The 21,167-nt window shown below is 43.8% G+C and overlaps 1 pseudogene; it reads right to left on the bottom strand.

Annotated features, from left to right (window-relative positions):
• Positions 1 to 17,827: 17,827 nt before the first annotated feature.
• Positions 17,828 to 20,069, bottom strand: LOC115870361 (annotated as a pseudogene).
• Positions 20,070 to 21,167: the final 1,098 nt, after the last annotated feature.

Consider the following 21,167-nt stretch of genomic DNA (forward strand, 5'->3'; position numbering starts at 1 on the left):
TTAAAAAGTGACTGCTCTTGGTCCATTGGTTGTTAAATTTAGTTAGAGGAGAAATAGCAGCTGGTCACACGAGAATACTAAAATGTCATTAAACGATAGCCATTAATTACGCTCAGAAACAGCTGCTGTGGGGATCGTCCTGGGTTTTGCAGTGGCGCTGTGCCTAGGGTGCAGCTGACATCAATCTGTCTTTGTTAGTGACTAAAGTTAGCAGATAAAATTACCGCTGCCTCTGTATTTCCATGGCTTACCACGTTAAGAACAATGAAAACAGAGACTAGATCAACAGTACAAGATATTAGGAAGTTTTATAAAATATATTCCTTCTACGTAACTCAGCCAGTCCGCTCCTAAGTATTTATGCAGGAGAAATAAAAAAGATCTAACTATGCAAAGACTGATGTGCAAATGTTCATGGTAGCTTTCTTTGGGCTATGTCAAAACTGAAAACAACAGGTGATAGGATAAAGTGTGGTACCATTACTTAGCAATGAAAATAAACAATGGATAGAATGGTCTCACAATATCTGACCTAATAAAGTTAGATATTAAAGACATTGCGATTCCATTTATATGAGGTTCTAGAACAGATACAACAAATATTCATATAGAGATGGAAACTAGAGCAGTAGTTACGTCACAATGGGGATGGTAGTGATTGTTTGGAAGTATGCCAAGGGAACTTCCTGCAGGGATAAAAATACTCATTTCTTGTTCTGGATTGCAGATAAACAGGGATGTACATGTGTAAAAACTTCAGACTTTTATATTATGATACAAGTGAATTATGCATCGTTTTTAATGGGAAAGAAAAAATGAAAGAAAATAAAGAGCAAGTATGGAAGTTTTAAACTCATGGACAAGGAATAGAGTAGAGAAAGACATAAACCACAAACAGCTTATTACCTATGGACTAATCAAGGACCCACACTCAAAAAACTGAGACCTAAAAAATATCGTAGGCTTTAATAGTAACTACACGATGGAATCAAGATTTATAATGAAGGTCTTTAAATTTGTAAGTGACAGATTTATTACTCAATAGGATTTTATCTGTTGACGTTGTTCTCTGCCGTGAGTCAATTCCTGCCCTATGTACAATAGAACGACACACCTCCTGCCCCTTTGCCATTCCTACAATTGTTCTTATGTTTGAGTTCATCGTTGCAGCCACCGTGTCAATCCATCTCACCGAGGGTCTTCCTCTTTCCACTGCCACTACACTTAACCAAGCATGATACCCACCCCCAGGGACTGGTGGTTCCTGATAACAAGTCCAAAGTACTTGAGACGAATTCCCGACAGCCTGGCCTCTAAAGAGCATTCTTGCTGTGCTTCTTCCAAGCTGGATGTGACTGTTTGGCAGTCCATGATACTTTCAGTCTTCTTTGCCAGCACCATAGTTGAAGTGGATAGGTTTTTCTTCTTTCTTATTCAGTGTCCAATATTCACATGAATATGAGGTGGCTGAAAATACAATGGGGTGCGTCAGATGTACCTTAGGCTTCGAAGTAACATCCTTGCTTTTCAATACTTCAAAGAGGCCTTGTGCAGCAGATTTACCCAATGTCATGTTTGTTTGATCTCTTGACTGCTGCCTCCATGAACGTTGATTATGGATCCAAGCAATATGAAATCCTTGACAACTTCAATGTTTTCTCCATGTATCTTAATGTTACCTATTGGTCCAGTTGTGAGACATATTGGTTACGTATTGGGTTGCTAACTGCCAGGCCAGCAGTTTGAAACCACCAGCCACTCCATTGGAGAAAGATGAGACTTTTTGCTCCCGTAAAGAGTTACAATCTCGGAAACCCACAGGATTTCTACCCTATTCTATAGGGTTGCTATGAGTCAGAAACTATTTGATGCTAGTGGGTTTGTTTGGTTTACATTGAGTTGTAATCCATAGTGAAGGTTGCAATCTTTGATCTTCATTCGTAAGTCCTTCAAGTCCTCCTGACTTACTGTAAGCAAGGTTGTGTCATCTGTATATTGCGGGTTGTTAATAAGCCTTCCTCGGGTCCTGATGCTGCATTCTTCTTATAATCCAGCTTCTCTGATACTTTTCTCAGCATATAGATTGAATAAGTATGATGAGAGATACAACCCTTTCCTGATTTTAAACCCATCATATTCCCTTATTCTGTACTTACAACGACCTCTTGATCCATGTTTAGTATCCCCATGAGCATAATGAAAAGTTCTAAAACTTAAAAAAAGAAAAGAAAAGACAATTTCTGGGGTTCCTATTTTCTCAAGGCCATTCATAGTTTGTTATAATCCACACAGTCAAACGCCTTGACACAGTCAATAAAATACAAGGAATCATCTTTCTGGCATTCTCTGCTCTCAGCCAAGAGCCCCCTGAGGTCGGCCATGATATTTTTTGGTTCTATGTCCTCTTCTCAATCCGGCCTGAATCTCTGGCAGCTCTCTGGCAGTGTACTACTGTAAATGTTGGATAATCTTCAGCAAAATTTAATCTGCATGAAATATTAATTATACTGCTCTAAAGTTTGCGCATTCTGGTGAGACATTTTCCTTTCAAATGGCTACAAACATGTATCTCTTCTAGTCAGTTAGCCAGGCAGCTAGCTTCCTCTTTTTTTTTTTGGCATAGACGTGCTTCCATTGCTTCATCAGCTAGTTGAAACATCTTAATTGTATTCCATCAATTTCTCGAACCTTGTTTTGGGCTAATGCTTTCAATGCAGCGTGAACTTCTCATTTCAGCACCATTGGTTCTTGCTCCTATGCTGCCTCCTGACATGGAATGTCAGCTAGTTCGTTTTGGTACAGCACTTCTGAGTACATTTTTGTCATCTTCTTTTGATGCTTCCTACATCATGACATATTTTGCCCACAGAATCTTTCAATATTGCAAATTGAAGTTTGAAAATTTTAATTGAGTTCTTTCAGTTTACGATATGTTGACTGTGTTCTTCCTTTTGGCTTCCTAACTCTAGGTCTTTGCACACCGCGTTATACTATTTTATTTTGTCTTTGTGCTTCCTTTTGAAAATTTCTCTTCTGCTCTTTTATTTCATACTTCTTTTTCCTTTTGCCTTAGCTACACTGTAATCAAGAGTAAGTGTCAGACCCTCTTCTTTTGCTTTCCTCATGTATAATTAGTCCTTGATGTCATCCCACAGTTCATCAGGTCTTGTGTCATTCGTGTTGAATGCATCAATCAACACCTGTTCTTGCAATGTTCTCAAAATTCAAATGGGATGTACTCAATCTGATTTTCGTTCTCATGGACTTGTTTTAATTTTCTTCAACTTTAACCTGAACTTACCTATGAGCAATTGATGATCTGTGCAAGCTGCACATGTTGAGTGCCTCCATAATTTCTTTCCATGATAAAACAAACACACAAAGTCATTCCTACCAAGTTGATGCTGACTCATAGTGACCCTATAGGTCAGAGTAGAAGCACCCCAGAATTTCAAGACTGCAACTCTTAAAAAATATATATACATATATTTATTTCAGTCAACTTATGCAACAAATAAAACATACAGAAAACATTTTCTCATCACCATCTATTACTTTATCAAATAATATCTTTGAAAACATTCCTTCAGTCATTATAAAGTTCTTAAAATACAAAAGAAATTAAATCTGTAAGAAAGTCTAGTAGACCAGATGCTGTTGCCAGGACTTATGTTGTTGGGTTACGACTCAGTACATTTCACGCCATCCACCTCCACTCATGCTGCCTAGTCCCTAGTGCCCTCCACTCCTGCCAATGCCACCGCCACCACCACAGACACCCCCCCAACCATGAGGAGTACCTCATTCTCCACTGTAATTGTTCTCCATTCTCTTTCTTCCAACAGATTCATGGCCTCCTGATTATCCATTTCATCTCTAGCCTCCTATTCCAGAGCTTCCCATTCCAGAGCCTCCCATTCCAGAACCACCTCCAGGAGGAGAATTTAAGAAGAGTTCAATGCATTTTTATCTTTAGACACGGCAGCTACTGCATCTTGATGTGTCACGAACTCTACATCTGCTTCTGTTGATCTGCCATCAGCTCCAATATCAATATGAACTTGTTTATTGGTAAGCAGAAATTAGCAATGTCCTTTCATTTTCATGATCAGATGATCTTTTCATATGTACAAAGTGACCACCACGAAAACCTGAATCTGTGCAGTATGGCATCGATGCAACATACAACTGTCCTCTAGTCCTTTAATGCTTCCTCCCTTCCCCACTATCATGACCTCAATTCTACCTTACAAATCTGACTAGACCAGAACATATACACTGCTACAGATAAGCGCCCCAAACACACGGAATTCAGGACAGATAACCCCCTCAGGACCAATAATGAGACTAGAGATACCAGGAGGGGAAGGGGAAGGTAGGGGGAGAAAGGGAGAATAGATCACAAGAATCAACATATAACCCCCTCCCAGCGGGACGAACAACAGAAAAGCGGGTGAAGGGAGACAGTGGATGATGTAAGATATGAAAGTAATAATTTATAATTTATCAAGGATTAATGAGGGAGGGAGGGAAAAATGGGCCGATATCAAAGGGCTCAAGTAGAAAACAATTGCTTTGAAAATGATGATGGCAACATATGTCCAAATGTGCTTGACACAATGGATGGATTGTGATAAGAGCCCCCAATAAAAGTATTTAATGAAAAGAAAAAAAGACAGAAAACTGGTGAATTCGCATCACCAGCTTCACCATAACTGTGCCCTCCCATACCTCTTCAATCTCTCATTCTGTCATCAAAGCCATAATTTCCATAGCCATAATTATTATAGCCACCATAGTCATCAAAACTTCCATGCCCAGCTTCATAATAACCCCCCTCTTCCTCCTATTGGTCTCTCCGATGGTCCCGGTTGCTTTCCCAGTAATCTTCTCGGTGGGTCACAACAGCCTTTGATTTCACTCTGACAATCAAGAGTAAGTGTCAGACCCTCTTCTTTTGCTTTCCTCATGTATAATTAGTCCTTGATGTCATCCCACAGTTCATCAGGTCATCACCATCTATTACTTTATCAAATAATATCTTTGAAAACATTCCTTCAGTCATTATAAAGTTCTTAAAATACAAAAGAAATTATATCTGTAAAGAAAGTCTAGCAGACTACATACTGTTGCCAGGATTTCCATATTGTTGGGTGTGACTCAGTACATGCCATGCCATCCACCTCCACTCATGCTGCCTAGTCCCTAGTGCCCTCCACTCCTGCCAATGCCACCGCCACCACCACAGACACCCCCCCAACCATGAGGAGTACCTCATTCTCCACTGTAATTGTTCTCCATTCTCTTTCTTCCAACAGATTCATCAGGTCTTCTGAAGATCTCAATATACCTGTGCCCTGTTCCTTCCCTCTGTTTCCCCAGAGCATTGGCTGCTGTCTCCCCTGAAGCAAACTGCACCATGGCGTCCCCTGGTAGTGTAGGATAACTTCATCAGTCTTATCCCGTTTGGCAGCATTTCCAAACCTTGAAAGAACCAAACTATTTCCTCTTTGCTGCAACCAAATGGTAGGTCACGAAGTTGGACTGTCCCACCCTAGTGTCATTTGAACCACTACGTTTCATAACCCAATCCAGCTCAATTCCTTTTTATTGAAATGCCTGTTGGGACACAGTAACTGTGGATCTGGTGTCCAACGGGGTGCAGTTGTGAGAAGGGAACTGTTCTTTGTCTCATGTGGCACTCCCCACAACAGCCCTTCCGACCATTTTGGATAGCTGCAACTGCTAAGGGAGCGGCATAGCTGAGCAACTGGCTTGGGTAGTCAAGACTCCAACTTTTTTTGTTTGTTTGTTTCTCTCTCTCTCTTTAAAAATTCATTTTATTGGGGTTCATACAGCTCTTATCACAATACATACATGCATACATTGTGTCAAGCACATTTGTACATTTGTTGCCATCATCATTTTCAAAACATTTTCTTTTTACTTGAGTCTTTGGTATATCAGCTCCTCATTTTTCCCCTCCCTCCCCTCTCCTCCCTTCCTCATTAACCCTTGATAATTTATACATTTTTTTCATGTCTTACACTGACTGATGTCTCCCTTCACCCACTTTACTGTTATCCACCCCCCTGGGAAGGGGTTATATGTAGATCATTGTGATTGGTTCTCCTTTCTCCCCTCCCCTTTCCCTTCCCTACCTGGTATCGCTGCTCCTCAATATTGGTCCTGAGGGGTTTATCTGTCTTGGATTCCCTGTGTTTCAGCTCTTATCTGTACCTGTGTACATGCTCTGGTCTAGCCGAATTTGTAAGGAAGAATTGGGGTCATGATAGTGGGGAGGGGCGGGGGAGAGAAAGCATTCAAGAACTAGGGGAAAGTTGTGTGATGGAGGTCACAGGGCAGGCAGAGATCTCTGGAGCTGGGGAGAGTTCAGGGAGTGCCGGCGCATGCCACACCACTGAAAAACAAGGGCCATGGTGCATGAGTCTCCAGTGCAGAGGAATCTCAAGGCTAGCACAGCTCTTCCAACTGTGGAGAAAATACTATAAGGTCCCTGGGGTGTTGAAAGACCATGGCTAAGTCAGACTCCCCCAAATTGGCCCCCTCTCACCCACATATTCAGTGACTACTCACAGGGAGCTGTGGATGCATGTCCCTACATGGACACCATCTTCTTCAAAGTCCTAATGGTAGATGTTTGCTGCTGTTTCTTTTCACTTTGAGTTGCATCCCATCAGCAAATGAATGTTCTGAAGGACATTTCAAGATCTATTTTGAAGTACAATGCAGTCTATGATAGGATTATATTGATCCACCTTCAAGGAAGTCCAATCAATACAACAATTATTCAAATTTATGCACCAACCATCAAAGCTATTGAATAATTCTACCAATGACTTCAGTCTGAATTAAACAATAATTAAGCACACATGCAATCAAGATGCATTAATAATTATGGTGATTGGAATGCAAAAGGTGAAAATAAAGAGGAAGGAATAGCAGTTGGAAATATGGTCTTGGTGAAAGAAACAAATCTGTAGATCACATCGTAGAATTTTTCAAGATCAACAATTTCATTGTAGATATCGTTTTTCAATAACACAGAAGACGTGGACTTCTTCAGATAGAATACACAGAAATAAAGTTGAGTACAACTGTGGGAAAAGAAGGAGCCCTGGTGGCTTAGTGGCTATGAATTAGGCTGCTAACCACAAGGTCAGCAGTTTGAAACCATCAGCTACTACGTGTCAAGATTCTGGTATGCTTGCATCTGGCCTGGTGCTACTATGTGTGATGCATGCCTGTGACTGGTTCTTGTGACTGACTTGTGCACAGGAGTCCTGAGTGGCTCCCTTCCCCTCTGCAGCCCTGAGCATTGGTCCACCTGCATTCCATTGACCTGACCAATGCCTGAGACCAGCCTGCACACAGGTCCCCTGAGCAGCTCCCTTCCTCACCTTGGGCCCTGAACACCAGTCTGCCTGCATGTGTTGACCTGACCAGTGCCTGCAACCAGCCTGTGCACAGGTTCCTGAGTATCTCTCTCCCCCACTGTGTTAGTCTGGGTTGACTAGAAAATCCAGGGACACTCATCTGTGTATAATAAAGAGCTTTATATCAAAGAGTAACTGTATATTAATAAAACATCCCAGCCCAGTCCAGATCAAGTCCATAAGTCCAATATTAGCCCATATGTCCAATACCATTCTATACTCCTCTTCAGACTCATGCAACACATGCAATGACACCAAATGCAGGAAGGCCAGTGGGTGGAAAGTCTTGTGGATCCGGGGATGGTGTAAGAAACTCAGCGCTGGCCTGGGTCTCCACATAGCTCCTCCTGCTCCAGGGCTCTGGCTCCATCAGCATAGCTTCATATGGCTTGCCAACAGGAATGTCTAACAGGAAGAGAGTGTGTGCCCTCCACCTAGGGAGGAAGACAGGAGTGCCCAGAATCCTAAGGAGACGGCCATGCCCACACAAAGGCATTATTGGCTATGACCTGATTGATAGGCTAGACTCCACTCCTTCACAAGTTGACTTGTGAAAATTATAACTGCCATACCCGCTGAAGACCATGAAAGCCAGTCTGCTTGCATGTGATTGGCCCACCCAGTGCCACCCTGCTGCCTGAGGCCAGCTTGGATCTGCTGTGCATGACTGGCACCTGTGACTGGCCTGCACAGAGGTCCTCTGAATTTCTCCTTGCATCCTGGGGCCCGTGACCACTGGCCTGCACTGGGTGCAATTGGCATGCTCAGTGCCTCCCTCACTGCTCAGTGCCTCCCTCACTGCTGAGGCTTGTGCCAGGAGAAACCATCTTCTAGCACAATCATTACGGGTTCGGTAGGCCCAATTGTACTATAATAAGTAAATATTATAGTAAAGTTATAGACAGCATGAGAGATAAAAGAGATATATAGAAATAAATGGAGTCAGACACATTTTATGGTAGCATTGCTCACCTCAGCCCAGCTTGGTGGTCTACGTGGAGGAAGAGAGCAGGGAAGGAGGACGGGAAAGGGAGCAAGGGAGAGAGGATGAGAGAGGAGAGGGGGAAGAGAGGGGAGTGACCAGGGAGAGGGAGGGACTTCAATGCTTCCAAGCTTTTATCCTCTCTGGGGACGTGCAAGCCCCCTAATTACAGGTGAAGACATACGTCACAGGAAAGGGTTGTGCTATAGGTATTGCAGTGATGGGGGGAGGGGTGATCTAGGGGTATCCAGGCAATAAGAAGAGGAGGGATAGGGGTATACACACAGCAAGTTGGGCAGGTCTTAGATACAGGATGGCAGCCTAACTTTGAATATCACAGAGCAAGTTTGGCTTGTTCCTGGTCCAACTGATAGAGACCATTATCAGTAGGATGTGAAGTCCACCTACAGGAGCCTGTCCATTGTCCCCAGCAGCAGGGAGCAGGCCCACTTCTATGATATGGGGAGACAGTGGTCTGGCATCAGGGAGGATGATTGTGAGCTGACTTCCACCCACAGTTTTGCAACTGGGACCAGTGACTGACCTGTGCACAGGTCACCCAAGTTGCTCCCTGCACCCATAACCTGTGAGTGTCAGCCTGTGGTGTGCATGATTGGCCTGCCCAACACCTCCCTTGCTGCCTGTGACCGCCCTGCCTATATTGCCTGAGAGTGCTACTCACGTTGCCCTCTAAATAGTTAACTCCAGCTGTCTGGGAACAAAATCAACCCCAGTGAGACAGAGACACAGCTTGAACTAGCAGTGCCACTGGCTCCAGGTAGTCTCTAGAACTATTCTTACTAGCCTTTGAGAAAGAAAACACAAGCTTTCTGGACTCCTGGGAAAATGGTGCCAAGTTCCACTAAAGTTCCACGCAGACAACCCACAGCAGCAGTCACTGCAAGAAAGCAAGATAAACAAAACACAATGTCTGAGGAGGACATGAACATAGGGACATACATAGGAGAAGCAGACTTTGAACCACTACAGAAAGAAATCTTCAGAATGCTGCTTAGAGTCATGCAGGATATGAGGGAATCAATATAGAAAAAGGATGAAAAATTAGAGTTGAGAGAGTCCACATACCAAAGGGAAATAAAAGTTATGAAATGGAGAGTAGCGATACCTGGAGGTGGAGGGAAGGTGGAGTAGAAAGGAGGAACCAATTACAAGGATCTACATATAACCTCCTCCCTGGGGGATGGACAACAGAGAAGTGGGTAAAGGGAGACATTGGACAGTGTAAGATATGACAAAATAATTAAAAATTATTAATTATGAAGGGTTCATGAGGGAGGGGGTGGGGGGAAATGGGGAGCTGATATTAAGGGCTCAAGTAGAAACAAATGTTTTGAAAATGATGATGGCAACAAATGTACAAATGTACTTGACACAATGGATAGATGTATGCATTGTGATAAGAATTGTACAAGCCCCTAATAAAATGTTTTTTTAAACGTTATGAAACGATACAGAAGAAACAGAGAGTAAAAGACCTCAGCAGCAGGCTTGAAGAAGCAGAGAACTGTATCAGCGACCTTGAAGATATCCAAGCATATTTCAACAAATGTGAAAGAGAATCAAACAAGATGATTAAAGAATCTAAAGAAAACCTGAGGACAATTGGCGATGCTATGAAGAAAAACAACATTTGAATAATAGGGATACCAAAACAAGACATAACAAAGAAATCAACAGCCAAAATAGTAAGGGAAATCCTGGAAGAAAACTTCCCCAATATAATAAAGGAGGACCCAACAATCATCCAGGAAGCAGAGAGGTCACCAAATAGACTGAATCCCAAGAAGAACACACCAAGGCAGATAGTCAAATTATCCAACTTTGAGGAAAAGGAGAAAATCATCAGAGCAACTAGAGGGGAAAATGTGGTTACCTACAAGGGTAATAAGATAAGAATATGCTGAGACTTAGTAGCAGAAACCATGAAGAAGAGTAGAGAATGGAGACGTGTGGTAGTTAGGTTTCTTGTGCCAACTTAGCCAATAAGAACATGTGGGATTAATCAGATTGCAGTTTGATTGGAGGAAAAAGAGTTAAATGACTCTCCAAGGCCCACCCCCATCTCTCTTGCTCTCTGGTGATTGGACCAGCATGCGGCTGCTTTAGCTAGTTCTCTGCCTCAACCTGTGTGCCACACTACCTGTGGGCCAAGCCAACCCATGGATCGTGTTGCTAGAACTTGAGGCTCCTTAAAGACCTGTGTATTAGTCTGGGTACTTTAGAGAAACAAATCCACAGAAACTCATGAATAAGACAGAGTTTTATATAAAGGTTAAGTGTACATCAAGAAAACATCCCAACCCAGTGCTGGCCAAACCAAGTCCAACATTAACCCATTAACCCATATGTCCAACACCAATCCACAAAGTCCTCCATCTCACAAAACACACACTATGATGCCGACTGCAGGAGGAAAGCTGAATCAGTGAATGTGTAAGCATCTCAGCACTGACAGGGGTCTCCATGTGGTTGCACCAGTACCCAGGGCTGCATCGAGGTAGGTCCATGTGGCTTCTTCTTGGGGATGTCTTGCAGGAAGTCAGCCTTGCAAGCTGAATCATGGAACTGCTAAGGCAGCTGCACCCTGATCTGGCCATCACAAAGCAAGAGACCTGAGAACTAGTGTTTAACTAGTGATAAACATGTCTTTATCAGCCAGGTTGGCACAATAAACTAACTACCTCAACCTGCATTGCCACGCTGTTGGTGTGAACATCATTTGAGATTGAGGCTGGTAAATTCTGTCACCTTACATTGCTTGGGTTCGATATCCCATTCAGGTCTGCTTCACTAAGCTCTCCAGCAACTGACTGATGCTGACCCACCCTGTTGTTTGCTGCCTTTGGGCAGACTCTGCCTGCCTTGCCCAAAGGAGGACCCTGTTGTTTGATTCCTTAACCTTGGACCTGGCAGCCTACATGAGTTGAAGGACTTCCAGTATATTAACTGTTCCATGGAAGTGAGTTGAACTGAGCCCTCTGTACTGCTGTGTAAACTAATTAGCTAATATATTCCTTCTTGCTGTATAAACCGATTATATATATATATATATATATAATATCATTATAAATGTCCTGGGTTCGTTTCTCTAGAGAACCCTGCGTAACACAAGTAGCATCTTCCAAAAGTTGAGAGAGAATAACTGAAACCTGAGAATCTTCTGTCCCATCAAACTCTCTATCAAAAAAGAAAGGTGGGTAAGAGTGTTCTGTGATAAGTAAAAATTTAGAGAATATGTTTTTAAAAATCCAGCACTGCGAAAAACACTCTCCAACTCACTTTTGATAGATCAACATCCACAGAACACAAACATGATAACACTTCATAGTGTAACACCATCCAAAAGTCATCGTACTGAGAACAATGCAGAATACTTCCTTGATCCAATGAGAAAAGAAGGCATGAGTGAATCCCCCACTCATACACAATACACAGTTAAGGAGCGAGAAAGGAAAATATCTAACACAAAAGTACGATATGACAGCAAAGAATCCACAGATGGATGTAATCACTCTGAACATTGGGCCAACAGACTGGATTAGGAAACAAAACCCATAAATCTGTTGTCTGCAAAAGGCACATCTCAAGCTCACAGACAAAAACAAGTTGAGGATCAAAGGATAGCAGAAAGACTATCAAGTGAATGGTAATCTAAAAAAAAGCAGGAGTTGTAATTCTGATCTCTGAAAAAAATCAATTTCAAGGTCCAGTACATAACAAGAGACAAATATGAGCCCAAGACAGGAAAATATAGTAAGCATATATAGAGCCAGTAAGTATAATAAACATATAAGCATCAAACAAGAGCCCTGCAAAATTTGCCAACCAAATCCTTCAAAAGATGTAACAAGGAATCACAGGATCTACAATCTTAGTAGGAGACTTCAATATCCCGCTCTCCAAGAAAGATCAACAAGAAAGAAGCTCGACAAAGAGGCTACAGAACTAAACACTACCATTGGGCAACTCAACTTGATAGATGTATTTAGAGCTCTCCACCCAACTGAAACAAAACAAAACAAAATGAACACATTTTTTAAGTGCACGTGAAATAGACCACTTGCTGGGACACAGGTTAGGCTTGAATAAGTCAAACAAATAGAGGTCTTGTAGACATCCTTCTCTGACCACCACAACATAAAGCTGTAAATCAATAAAAGAAAGAACAAGGAAACATCGGCAAATACATGGTGGTTAAATAACTTACTTCTCAGGAAGGACTGGGTATTGGCCCAAATTAGAGACAAAATTAGGAAGTTTCTAGAAACAAATGAAAATGAGGATACAACATACCAGAATTTATGGGATACAGAAAAGGCAGTTATCAGAGGATGCTTGATAGCAATAAATACGCATATAAAGAAGAAAGAGAGACTTATGGTTAACATACTATCACAAAACCATCAGCAGCTGGAACAGCATCAACAGAATAATGCTAATAGCAAGAGAAAATAAATTATAAAAATTGGCAGAGATAAATGAGTGGGAAAACAAAGAAAACAATGGAAAAATTAACTCAGTAAAAAGCTGATTCTTTGAAGTGATCAACAGAACTGACACACCAATAGCAAGCCTAACAAAAGATAGGATGGAGCAGATGTCAGTATTCAGAATGAGGGATGAAACAGGGGAAATTACAATGGACCCCAATGAAATTAAAAGACTAATTACAGAGTACTACAGAGGACTGTACGCCAACAAATTCAACCACTTGGAGGACATGGACAAATCCCTGGAAAAAGAGTTCATCTGCTATTATCTCATATGGATGTCAAGAACTTGAACAGATCCTTAACAAAATCTTGGCCAATAGAATACAAAATTATATATATTTCATAGCCAAATGGGATTCATACTTCACACCAGGGATGCAGGGATGGTTCAACACCTGAGAAGCCATCAACACTAACAAGAGATAAGAACCATATAATACTATCATTAGCTGAAGAAAAAGCTTTTGACAACATGTGACACCCTTTCCTAATAAAGACAATCAAGACACTAGGATTAGAGGGAAATTACCTCAATATAATAAAGGCTATATATGAAAACCCAACAGCCAGTGTTACTATCAATGGAGAAAATAAGTAAACAAGAGGCCATCTAGCAGGGAAGCAACAAAGCCCATATGGAAGAAGCACACCAGCCTGTGTGATCACGAGGTGTCCACAGAATCAGGTATCAGTCATCAGAAGATCCCAAACAATCATATCAATGCGAACAAGGGGGACTAGAATGGAAACCCAAAGCCCATCTTTAGACAATTGGACATCCCCTTACAGAAGGGTCACAAGGAAAAGACGAGCGAGTCAGGGTGCAATATAGCATCGATAAAACACACAACATTACTCTGGTTCTTTAATGCTTCTCCGCCGCCGCCGCCCCCCCCCCCCCACTATCATGACCCCAGTTGTACCTTACAAATCTGGCTAAACAGAGCATGTACAGGTAAGAGCTCTTGAGGCACAGAATCCAAGACAGATAAACCCCTCAGGTAAAGAAAAGGGAGTAGTGATACCATGAGGTTAGGGAGAATGTTGGGGAGAAAGGGGAGAAAGGGGGAACCAACTTCAATGATTGATGTATAATTCTCTCCCTCCCCCCGGGGGGATGAACAACAGAAATGTGGGTGAAGGGAGACAGTGGACGGTGTAAGATAAGAAAAAATATCCAGATGTCCACTGGTAGAGCTTATCAAAACTACCAGACAGGGCCATTGATGTAATGTGTGACTAAGCAAAGTTGTTTACCTCAATGTATAAAAACCCTACTGGTGGCAGACGCAGAGAGGACACCATGCCACTCTGAACTCTCCACTGGTAAGGTAAACCAAAATGTTTGCCAGAATGTTGAGTTAGAATATATACTGACTATAAAATGTGCTATCCCTTTGATGAATAAACACGTGAATTCAGCAACAACAACAAAAAAGTTATCAAGGGATCACAAAGGAGGGAGGGTGGGGAATGAGCTGATACCAAGGGCTCATGTAGGAAGAAAATGTTTTTAAAACAATGGCAACATATGTAAAAATGTACTTGATACAATGGATGGGTATATGGATTGTGATAAGAGCTGTAAAAGCCCCCAGTAAAGTGATTTAAAAAAACACACACAAACAACCTCTGGAATATACACACAATAGAAACACACAATGGAATACTATGCATCCCTAAAAAAAGTGATGAAACAATGAAACACCTCATCTCATGGAAAGAGTTGGAGGACATTAGGCTGAGTGAAGTTAGCCAAGCACAAAAGGTCAAGTACAACATGAGTCCACTGAGGTAAGTTCAAATAGCAGAATGGGCATAAGGGAAAATGCACGTAGCACACAATTCCTGGGCTGAGGACCAGTTACTCTGACATGAGCCAAACCAATGATGACAGATTCATATGTCATCAAAAACAGATAGAGAAAGCACCTGAGCTGAAAATCATCTCCCCACACCCCCACCTCTCATATGTCTTTAAGACCCATAGAGGGGTGAGAGAAGGAAAAAGATGGCACAGTGGGTGAGGTCAGGATACTACCCCACCCAAGAGGAGGGTGCTGTTTATATCTCTACAGGAAAGGAAGGGCAAGAGCAGACTTCATTCCGGGTGCCAATTCTTGAGGGCAATGTTCCTGCTCAGAGCAGCTCATTCTCAGAGATTACTGCAGGGCTGCCCCAGCTCAAGACATGACATCTTTTTCCTAGGTGGCAGCACTACAAAGGACAACCTCAAAGATACAGTTCAGGGAGAGTGCCCGGTCTGACCTGTCCACTTGGGAGCAAAACGAGAGGGGAGTGCAACAAAGCAGTGATGGGAGTGAGGCCATGCAGTCCCCGAGGAATCCCAATCCCATGATGTAGCATGGGTAAAGTCTTTTTAAAAAAAATCATTTTATTAGGGGCTTGAAATAGTTTATTGTGCCAGCCTGGCCGATAAACACAAGTGGGATTAACTGAAGGGCAGAGAGATAAATACCTTGGTGAGTCTCGCCTTTCTTGTCTCTCGCTCTTTGATCATCGGACCAGTGTGCCGCTGCCTTGCTTGTCCTGTGCCTCAATTTAAAGGCTACACTACCTGTGGGACGCCTAGCCTGTGGACCGTGTCGCTGTAAGTTGAGGTCCCTTTAAGACATCGCTGGAGCTGGGGACTGGCAGTTGGTGACCTGGCTGGAAGTTGGTGACCTGCCTTCTGATTGGCTGCTGTGTTGACATAGCCTAGCTCTCGCTATAAATAGAGGAAGATCTGGCATCAGACAGAGACTTGAAGGACTGCTAGTCTCTCACATCTCTCTCATGGCAGTGAGTTGAATTGAGCCATTTGTAGTGCTTTATACTTTAACTGTTTCTTTCTTGTATTATATATTTAACTGTAGATGATTTAACAGTCCATTCCTTGTTATATATCTAATTATCTTTATATATAAATAAATATATTAAATTATCAGCAATTTGGTTTTATCTCTCTAGAGAACCCTGTCTAACACAGGGCTCATACAACTCTTATCACAATTCATACATAAATCAATTGTGTAAAACACATTTGTACATTCATTGGCCTCATCAGTCTCAAAACATTTGCTCTCCACTTAAGCCCCTTGCATCAGGTCCTCATTTCCCCCCTCCCTCCCTACTCCCCCCTCCCTCATGGACCCTTGATAATTTATAAATTATTATTTTGTCATATCTTGCCCTGTCCGACGCCTCCCTTCACCCACTTTTCTGAGTTAAAGTATTTTTGTTTGTTTGTTTATAGCAAGTTTATTCATAAATGCCTCCAAACTGTTAACAACCCAGATGCCCTTGGGTGAATGGTTAACTGACGACACAAAAAGATACATGCCGTATGGTTCCTTTATCTAACATTCTTGAAATGACAACATTATAGAAATGGAGAACACATTGCTGGGTGTCAGACATAAGGGCCAGGGATTGGGGGGAGGAGAGACGTGGGTGTATGTACAAAAAGATAAGAAGGAGCTTCTGGTGAAGCAAGTATGTGCTGTGTCTGGACTATCTATGCCAAAATCTCAGTTGTGACATTGTATTAATTTTACAAGATGGTGCCCTTGAGGAAAACTATGTAAAGAGTGCAAAAGAGCTTTCTGGATTATTTCTTACAGCTGTGTGAATCTTCACTTATTTAAAAGAAAATAATTAATTTTAAAATAAACTTAAATTTAAAAAATCTTCTCGAGGACAACTTTTTATGTATTGGGCAGAAACTATGTCTACAGCAGGAGGACACAATGCCATTAATTCATTAGAATGTATGTACTGTGAGGAGCACTGGTGGCAGTTTTAAACCAAGTTACAATCTGCTTCTCTAAGAGTTCAAGTCTTGGGAACCCACAGGGATAGGACGTACTCTCTATGGGCACGGCATTTACCAGGGAGCTGAAAGACTGAAGACCAAACCTGACAGACACAACTAGAATTTCAGCATCCCCTTGCATGCTGTACATGGTTAAAGACCTTACTTTTTATTAGGAAAAACAAGTACTTCTGTCCTTCAGACATTCGGGTTCAGTAATCACCACAGGACAATCATTAGCCACCAATCAGAGCGCACACCACTCACTGTAGATGCTGAAACACACATGCATGGGTGTTTGCTGGCTTTCTCTGGGAAACGAAGATGCCTCCCACCTCATGAATCCAGCTGATTCCTTCTCGTGCCAAATCCTACCCAGCTCTCCAGGTTTAAAGCCCTGGGAACACATGGGCTACCAGCAACGAGTTCTTTTTCCTAATTCTCTGAGCTTGTTTTTAAAGTGTCTCCTATGCACCAAGTCATCTTGTCTGTTGAGTGGAACAATTAACAAAAAACCATGCCACCATGAAGTTCGTTTTATAGTGGGAGGAGATATTGCTTCAACAGCTACACACCATTCCAGGTAGTGGTTTGTGGTAAGGAGAAAAAGGCATGAGGAATACCAGAGAAAGTTGGGGCGAAGGCAGCACCTAGAAACAGGTGAGTGAGAGCACCTGCAGGTAGCAGCGCACCATTCCCACCAGCAGAAAAGTAAACAGCAAAAATGCTAAGGAAATTCTCAAAATTCCACCAGTGGTGATGTGACAGTGAAATTATTTTCCCTAACATTTCTGAAATCGCATTCTCACTAGGATTAATACTGTAGTTATCATGTGAAGTTACAAGAATGAAGAGGTTTCTCTTTTTCCAAGGCGATCTCTGGGCTGCGAAGATGCTGATCCAGAGGGCCTCCTTAGCTGTAAAACTGGATGTGGGCATCTGCTTTTCCCAGTGATTGTCTTTGCTCAAAGCCTCAGAGGCCTCAGAGGTAGAAGCATGGATTAGGCTGACAGGAAGGAGTGGGGTATCTCAAAAGCATACATCCTTTCATTTTCCTCGACTAGGGCTGGACAGCCCGTGTCACCAAGCGACCAAGTGCAAGCTGGGCCAGGGTCCTGGGAAAGATGCTCTGAGGCAGCTGGACGCTGGTGACTTGCTGTGTGTCACTCATGCTCTCTTCTTGAAGAAGGGAAAGATCTTGGGAAACTGGGTCCCCGCTGAGCTGCCCTGGCCATTGGCTTGGGAACCCTGAATTTTCTGCCAGGGCCATGGGATGGGCCTCCTGGCTCTTTTCAAGGTCATCTTGGGGCTCTGTGGGTGGTCGATCCTGCTCTTGAGCTCATGGCCATCCCCATCATCGATCACCACAGGGTCTTCACAATGCTTGAGCCACTGCCAGGGTCTCCCGGGCTCTCACTCCAGTGTCTCCACTGCGGCCACAGCCTGCTCACCATTCTCAGGCTCCTGGGCCTGCACCCAGCTCTGGATCTCCTAGGGCAAGATGACCAGAAACTGCTCCAGCACCAGAAGTTCCAGGATCTTCTCCTTGATGTGCCTCTCAGGCCGCAGCCAGCCTCGGCACAGGTCCCAGAGGCGGTGCAGGACCTCGTGAGGACCTGCCACTTCCTGGTAGTGGAAACGTTGGAAAAGGTGACTGGAGGACTCTGGACTGAGGAGCTCTCCTTGGGGGCTAGGTTTTTCTTCAGGTGGGCTCCTCATTTTCCTGGCCTCCTCACTTTCCTTCGGAGCCAAGACTTGGGGGTCACAGGGCTTCAAAGGTGAGTTCCTCTTGCAGAGGACCCAAGGCAGATGTGTCTGAGCAGGATGATATCTTGAGGCTTTGGGACAGAAGTCACTGTTCTTGGTCTGAAGACCTTTACAAACTGAGCTCACAGCCTGGAACTCATTCCCAGTTTCTAACTCTGATCCCTCCTGCTGCGGTGCAAGTCCGCAGTCCTCATCGTTCCAGCTCAATCTCCCAGGTGTCCTCCTTCAGGCGGTTTCTCGGCGGGGCCCCCACTCCTTCCCTAGGCAGCCACAAGTCCCTCTCTGGCTCCTCCAGAAATCCAGGGCTCCATTTGGGAGAGAAAGGGCGAGAGGAAGTGGAGGCACCAAGGCTCGTCCCCGTCCCAGAGCCCGCAGGACCAAGGCAAAGTCTTAATATAACAACAGTAAACTACATTGCTACATTTTGTGACAGTGTGCGTAAAAAGCCAACTTCACTGTGAAGGTTGAGATAGCTTCTCTCTCACCAAATCAGAAATTCTCGGGACAGTCTTTGCAAGAGCACAACGAAGATCATTTTCCACAACAAATCTACTTCTGTATTTAGATTTGATAACCAATAAACTGGAAAATCCTGTTTCACAAATATATGTTGTTGAAAATGGAATAAGAAGGTTCAACACAGTCTCAGACAGAACAGGATATGACTGCAAATGTTTGATGCAGAATTTTGTAACTGGCATTGTAGAGAAATCAGTTCTCGCTGCATCGCTGTTAATAAGTTCAATGAACTTTTCTTGTGCTGTCTCAGGAACATCTTCAGCTTTGACTGTGCAAGTGTTCTTTCACAGAAATTATCATCATAATCCTTTTGTCTGGTTCAATATCATGTTCCTCAAAGAAAGCAGATAAGGTAGGCAACATGTAACTTTTATTTTCATCCAATTTTTTTTTGGCTAAAGTTGAAGTTTCATTTGGAATGATTGCATCTTTTCAGATAAATCAAGGCATGTTGCATTTGGTCCTTGCAGTGATAAATTTAACTCATTGAAGGTGGCAAAGATGTCAACCAAGTAAGCTATTTTCTTCAGTTCACTTTTATTGCTGAAAAGTGCTTCGAACTGTGGTCTTGCTCTATGATTAAAAAACGTTTTGAGAGGACTTGGGGGAAGATGGCTGTCAGATAGGCAGCTCACACCCGGAGCTCCGAGGAGATCAGTGAGTGGGGAGAGTTGGGGGCGGAGTAGGGAGAGTTTGGGGTGGAGAGTTGGAGGCGGTATCAAATTTGTCTGTTAAATTCCCAAGACCACTCAGAGCATCTCTCAGACCCAGAGGTGGTCCACCACCAGATTGCCAGGGGTCCCTGCGGACACCCGTGGTCTCTGGTGCGGCACTCCCCGCGCCCCGCTCGCCCTGTACTGGTGCTACAGGGCAGCCAGGTGCATGGCGGAGGCTGCACCCATCTTGGTGCTCCACACAAAACCGCCAGTCAGTAACCTCCGGGGTCCATGCATGAGCTCCAGCCGGCATACCCTCCCACCCCCTTCAGATTCTGGCACCACCCGGGCACCCCTCATGGTCCAGCAGGCCAGACCCTCCGCCCCTTCTCCCAGGAGGCATGAGTCCGGCACCACAGCTAGCCAGAAGGCAGAGGCTGCTGTCCTGCCTTAGTGCTCCACACAAACCACCAATCAGACCTGTCGCATGCTCAGAGGCCTCAGCCCAGAGGTGCCTGCCCAGTCACTGTGCTCCCTGCAGATCTGCCAGCCAGGCCCCTCCCTGGGCCTCCCCCCCACCTGCTCCCCTATACATGAGCACACCCGTGCACGCATGGGGACACACACAGGCACACAGAGGTTTCCATCCAGCCACACCACTTCAGGCCTTCCAGGCAGCGGACCCAAGTCCTGCAGAACTTTCTGCAGCTGCGGCATAGGAACCCAAGCCTTTGGGGCTTTCTCACTGCATTCTCCTTTCTCCCTGCACACTCTGTCCCACCCTTTGGGCTCCAAGCGGTGCATCTGCACACCAGACTTAGGCCCCCCTCCCACCGGCCTAGCTGAGGGAAGTGCCCCTAGCCAGAAACAGATCACCCAATCCCCAACCAATTCCCTAAATACACTCCCCTGCACAGGGGCCAATACTTTCTATCAGACCACAGCCTGCACAGCTGCAAACAACCCCTAAGGGGATCTAAAGGTGATGGCAGCACAAACCATATGCCAAAGCAAGAGGGAATCCCTAGCAGGACAAAGGTGAAACACAACCCTGTGAGACAGTTGGCTAAAGGCAGCCTGCTGAAACACCAACACCCACCTCCCAAAGAGAGAGCCCAGGGCTCTGAGACACCCGGGAAAATGGCACCAAGTGCCAACAAACCGACCCAAAACAGCAAGCTGCTTCCACAGTTTCAACAAGAAAAGAGAAACAAAATCCAATGCCAGAGGACTACCTGGACCTAATGGCAGTCATAGAGAAGGCAGAGGTTGACCTCCCACAGAAAGAAATCTTCAGAATGCTGCTTGGAGCCATACAGGACATGAGGGAAGCATTACAGAAAAAGGATGAAATGATAGAGGAATTAAAGGCCATGCACCAAAAGAAATACAGGAGTTGAAGGGCGATAAACAAAAACTAATAGTAAACTCACGGACTTAGCCCAGAGAATGGAAGAG

This window comes from Echinops telfairi, unplaced genomic scaffold (genome assembly GCF_000313985.2).
Source record: "Echinops telfairi isolate 266 unplaced genomic scaffold, ASM31398v2 ScPeMD7_655;HRSCAF=1070, whole genome shotgun sequence".
Classification (NCBI taxonomy): domain Eukaryota; kingdom Metazoa; phylum Chordata; class Mammalia; order Afrosoricida; family Tenrecidae; genus Echinops; species Echinops telfairi.